Raw genomic sequence first — 6,226 nt, 5'->3', positions numbered from 1 at the left:
ACTTGACAATGTGAACTTATCACTCAGAAACCAATGGATGAATTCAAAGAATATATATAGAAAATAAAATTGTATATGATACTAACAAATGAAACACATCAATACATAACTTGGGAGAGGAATAATAGTTTCTGTCAAGTTCTGTATGGGTAAAAACAATGTACTTACTGGAAATTTAGTATGTGCTGGTTGACATTTCTGTTAACTTACAAATGTTAAGGATGATTTTACCAAATCACTAATAAGGTTTTGTCTGGAGCAACCCGAGCTACCTGTGGCTATTTATTTATTTATTTATTTATTTATTTATTTATTTATTATTTTGGCTATTTAAATTTAAATCAGTTAGGGGCAGCCCGGGTGGCTCAGCGGTTTAGCGCCACCTTCACCCCAGGGCCTGATCCTGGAGACCCTGGATTGAGTCCCACTTCAGGCTCCCTGCATGGAGACTGCTTCTCCCTCTGTCTGTGTCTCTGCGACTCTCTCTCTCTGTCTCTCATGAACAAATAAATAAAATCTTTAAAAAAATTTTAAGTCAGTTAAAATAAAAAGTTTAGTTCCTCATTTGCATTAATCGCATGTTAAGTGCTCAATATGGATTATATCTGCCATACTGGACAGTGCAGGTATAAAATATTTTCATCACCACACAAAATTCTATTGGATAACACTGCTCTACAATATAAATATAGCAATATGTATTTCTAAGACTTACTCTCCAAACTAGACTCTTAGAAAACCAGCCTATATGAATAAAAGGATATTAAAGGAGGTTAAAAAGTCATTTAGAAATGGACAAAACTGGTTATCCTTCTTAGTGTAGTAGATATGGAAGGCTGTTGCTACCATTCTAGAAGTTCTGTTCGTGGTTATCATTGTTGAGGGCACACAACTTTGATTTAATATGTTTTTATTGTAGGCCTAATAGTATTAGTGATCAGCAATCATCATTTTTGAGGGCTTACCCCGTTTAAGGCATTGTCTTTGTATTGCTACAGGTAGCACTCTGTATTTTTAATCTCATTTTGTGTTTGTGACAACCTTATCAAAATCAGCATCCTATTCCTGTTTTACAGATGGGAGAGCTGAAGCTCTCAGATGTTTAGCAACTTATACAAGATTCTATAGTTGCAGAGCTGGGATTCAAAAGTGGGTTAGTCTTGGGATGCCTGGGTGGCTCAGCGGTTTGGTGCCTGCCTTTGGCCCAGGGCATGATCCTGGAGTCCCAGGGTTGAGTCCCACATCGGGTTCCCTACGTGGAGCCTCCTTTTCCCTCTGCCTGTCTGCCTGTCTGTCTGTCTGTCTCTCTCTCTCTCTGCGTCTTATGAATAAATGAGATCTTAAAAAAAAAAAAAATCCAAAAGTGGGTTAGTCTGATTTCAAGTTCTCCAGTCTTTCTACTAAACCACATAGGTCTCCCTAAACAAACCCTATAGGTGTTAAGAGAAGACAAAGAGGAAATGATGTAATATGCTTTCTAAAACCTCTTGACCTACAATTCAGAATGGAAAACAGATATTGGAAGAAGTGTAACTCAGATGACCTTGATCAAACACCACACCAGCAAGTATGACAACTGGGATTTGCAAAGCCCCAGCCAAAATTCACTTTGAAGAAGCATTTCTCTTTGAGAATTTAGTGGTGCTGATCTCAAGAAGTGGAGTGAGGTGTGTTTAGCCTCAGGTCACAGTTTCCATTGCTTACAACACAGTGACTCCACACTAGCATAAGAACCAATGTGGCATTGACCTTTTAGCCTTCCCAATACAGTATGTAACTTTTTCATGAAACTTTTCAGTTTTCTAATTGTTTCTCATGTGACTACTAAATCCATCCTTATTGTAAGCAAATGTTCCTTTTATTTTTTTTAAAGGTTTTATTTATTCATTCATGAGAGACACAGAAACAGAAAAAAGAGAGAGAGAGAGAGAGAGAGAGAGAGAGGCAGAGACACATGCAGAGGGAGAAGCAGGCTTCACACAGGGAGCCCAACGCGGGAATCGATCCTGGGACTCCAGGATCACACCCTGGGCCCAAGGCAGGCGCCAAACCACTGGGTTTGGGATCCCCCCTAAGCAAATGTTCTTTAAAAAATTTTAACAAAAGGGTTTTGTTTGTTTGTTTGTTTGTTTTTGCCTTTTCTTAACATTAAGGGAAGTGGTATGAACTAATCACTTATATTCAGAGGCACTTCCCTGGAGCTAAAGTAACTCTCAGCCAAAACAAGTGTTTAAAACAGATGAGAAGGGACCATGGCAGAAAAGAAGTATCTTTCTAAAAGTACATAACCAAAGAAAAGAAAAATTTAAGACATCTAAAATAAAACAGGTTCTGTTACACTGTGACAATACAGCAGACATTTTGGTGAAGCCAAGCTTATACCACTGTTCTGTGATGCCAGGAGATTCAAAGGCAAAAAGAAGAATCCTTTTAGCTCTGGAGTCAGTTTACCAAAAAGAGCCCAGGTGATAGCTCTACTCTTTTGGACTGCTTTAATAAATGCTTTATTCTTGTGAGAAGTAGAGAAATGGCTTGCTTTGTATTCTCATGAGTGAAAATTTCTACCTATCACAGATAAAAAAATATTAAGTCATTCATAGAGTCTAATATATTTCTTGAAAATATGGAGGTGCCTTATTTTGTGCCCTGAATTCTCTCATGCTCTTTCTATGTTCTAAAAAGGCAAATTAGGGATGCCTGAGTGGCTCAGAGGTTGAGCATCTGCCTTTCACTCAGGGCATGATCCTGGGATCCAGGATTGAATCCCACATCAGGCTGCCTGCATGGAGCCTGCTTCTCCCTCTGCCTATGTCTCTGCCTCTCTCTGTGTGCCTCTTGTGAATAAATAAATAAAATCTTTAAAAAAATTATAAAAACGTAAATTATTGGGGTGCCTGTGTAGCTCAGTTAGCTAAGCATCCAACTCATGATGTCAGTTCTAATCATGATCTTAGGGTTGTGAGATCAAACCCTGTGTTGGGCTCCACGCTCATGTGAAGCCTGCTTGAGACTCTCTCTTTCCCTCTGCCTCTGCCTCTGCCCCTGCTCTCTCTCTCTCTCAAACTAAATAGCTAAGTAAGATATTTAAAAAAATAAATAAATAAAAGGGTAAAATATTAACATTGTTCAAATACTCATATGCTCACCCATTCACATTGTAAACACCATGGAGAGAGAGAGAGATCTTGACCTTTTATGTCTACTTATGTTAGCAGTATAATATTGTTGGGAATATAAAGCAGCATTAAGATGGCCCTGGGTGAGGTAAAATTTGAAATAAGAGGCAATGTTGGAAAGCCATAAAAAAAAGAGGTAACAATCTTTTCTAATGATCCATTGCAAAAGAGTTGTTAAGGTACAAGAACATGGCTAAGAATGGCTGGGTGAGTTAGCTACAAATCACAAATTACAAGGGATAATGAAGACCCCACACTGAGTAAAAAGAGTTAAGGAACACAATGCTAAAATCAATGTTAGATTCTTAAATTAATGAAATAGTCAAATACATAAATCTGCTAATTGTTGACCATACCAGTTACTGATAGATGTACCAATGATGTGAAGTTTGAAAATTATCTGAGAATAAATTTGGTTCAACACCAGGAAAGTATTGAGAGCTGCACTAAAAAATGACAGCTATCAATCATGATGTTAAGAAAGAATCTACCACCTTGAGAGACACACCTGCTTCCTGTGGGAAACCGAATCCTTCATTTTCTACCTTGAAGGTCCCCTGTTCTTTTCTGTAAGTTGATGCCAAGGGCTCCCAGTGTGTAGGATCTCACATCACCCTGCTGTGTGGTACATTTCATCCTGTCTTCATTCATCATGATCACAGAATTAGATGGTTTACAGTTAATGTTAACAGCAACAGGAATACATAGTAGAGCCACAATGCAAAACACCAAGAGAGACATGGAAGAAATGTACATAACTCTGTCTACCATTTAACTCAGTGAGTGAACATCTTGGAATGAATATGAAGATTGAGACATGAATATACTGAGCCTTTGGTCAATCATAGCACATGTATACCTCTTACATTATAAGCATCCCACCACACTAAATGCAATTTCATCTAAGAGACAGATGTATTTTTCATACAAATGGGCCCCCAAACATAAGCCAATTTGTTTTTATCTGATCCCTGTCTGAATAAATGGCAATCTGTCCCAACAATGGAAATAAAATAACATGAATTAGAATTTCTGAGAAAGGGTATGAATGTCTCCAATGTGGGAGGACTATAATACTTTAAACGCATATAAAATTAATGCATACAAATCCCTGTAGACTATGCTCATTATGAACAATATATGAGATTTTCAAAAGTAATTATGACCATATAGAATATTTCCCTTTCAAACTGAATTTAGACATAACCTTTTCCTGATATGTCACTTCACTCTAATGAAATAAACTGAGTTTATTTTAGTAATAGAATTATTTCAATAGCTTCACAAATAATTTTATTCCTATATTTATAAACATTCTAGAAGTTGAAGGGGTCATTTATATATTACTGTATTTAATTGGAGGAATTAATTGCTTTTGCTATTGTGAAGTCTTCGGGATTTGTCCCTACAAATAATCAAGGGTCTGCTCTAACTTCAAACATTTGAAAATGGCTTCTTAACACTGCCCCCTGTGGCTCCCTTGTCCCCTCAACTGTGAGTTGACTAAATGACAGGGGAACTACTAGGTTTAAATATCTCTAGAAGTAAAAACCTCCTAGGAATGTTTGATCTCTTACAAATCAACCTAATTGAATTATCATCCAAGAGAATATTTCTGTTTTGTTCATAGCTGTATCACGAGAGCTATGTTAGTGGAGTAATTTTAATAAACTTAAAACACTTCAGATCTTTGGCAATCCCCTGCTTTACATAGCTGGTCATGCCATGGCATCTATTCTACTGCACGTACCATAAAATGCTATATTGGGACATTGAAATGTGACAGGTCTTGTAATATTGTTTGTGGAGAGAATGTAACTAAAAAGACCGGTGCAGGTCTATGTTCCTGTGTACATAATATGAAAATCCTTTAGTATCTTGTAACCATCCCATGTTATAAATTTATTTTTTTTAAGACTTTATTTGTTTGAGAGAAAGAGAAAGCATGAGCAGGAGGAGGGGCAGAGGGAGAGGGAGAAGGAGACGCCTTGCTGAGTAGGGAGCCTGATGTGGCACTGGTTCCCAGGACCCCAGGATTATGACGTGAGCCGAAGGCAGACACTTAACCAACTGAGCCACCCAGGCGTATCCTCCCCGCCATGTTATAGCTTTTTTTTTTTTTTTTAAAAGGAAGGCTTTAAATAGGTAACAGTTTGGCTTCTTATTTTCTAGAAGGAAATTTATGTTGGCAATGTGCTTAACATTCCAATTTAATAAAAGGAGGATCCATTTTACATTTAAAATGTGAATATATAAAATTAACTTATGGGAAAGTAAATTGGTGCAACCACTATGGAAAACAGTAATGGAAAGTCCTCAAAAAATTATAAGTAGAACTAACAGATGATCCAGCCATTCCACTTCTGGGAATTTATCTGAAGGAAACAAAATCAAAAAATCAAAATCACCATCTCAAAAAGATATCTGCATTTCCCATGTTCAATTCAGCTTTATTCAGAGTGGTTAAGATAGGGGCACAAACTATGAGTCCATGGATGAATGAATAGATCAAGAAAAGGTGATTTTAGATATTTAGCCATAAAAAAAGATGGAAATCCGTGACAAAATGGATAGACTTTGAGGGCATTATGCTAAGTAAAACAAGTCAGACAAAGAGACAAATACCATTTGTGGTATTTGTATGTGGAACAAATATGTGGAACTTTATATGTGGAACCTAAAAAAAAAAATCCAAACTGAACTCATAGAACTGAGGGGTGGGCCAAACTGTTGAAAGGGGTCAAAAGGTACAAACTTTCAGTTATAAGATATCTGGGGATTCAGTACACTATGATGACTAAAGTTAACATTACTGTACTGTATATTTGAAGGTTACTAAGAGAATATATCTCAGGAGTGCTCCTTACAGGAAAAAAAATGTGTAGCTATGTGAAGTGATGGATGTTAACTAAATTTATTGTGGTCATCATTTCACAATATATACATATATCAAATCATCATATTGTACACCTAAAACTAATATTTAATTAAGTTAATTTATTTATTTGAGAGAGAGGAGAGCAAGCATGCAAGAGTAGGAGGGAGGGGCA

The 6,226-nt window shown here is 36.9% G+C and overlaps 1 protein-coding gene across 13 annotated transcripts in view; it reads right to left on the bottom strand.

Annotated features, from left to right (window-relative positions):
* Positions 1-6,226, bottom strand: part of SDCCAG8 (SHH signaling and ciliogenesis regulator SDCCAG8) — a 236,206-nt gene that overhangs the window by 125,673 nt on the left and 104,307 nt on the right. The gene's annotated exons all lie outside the window — the stretch shown is intronic.

Source organism: Canis lupus, chromosome 7, assembly GCF_011100685.1.
Source record: "Canis lupus familiaris isolate Mischka breed German Shepherd chromosome 7, alternate assembly UU_Cfam_GSD_1.0, whole genome shotgun sequence".
Taxonomy (NCBI): domain Eukaryota; kingdom Metazoa; phylum Chordata; class Mammalia; order Carnivora; family Canidae; genus Canis; species Canis lupus.
Note: the sequence above shows the minus strand (reverse complement) of the source record. Positions and strands in the feature narration are given on the sequence as shown.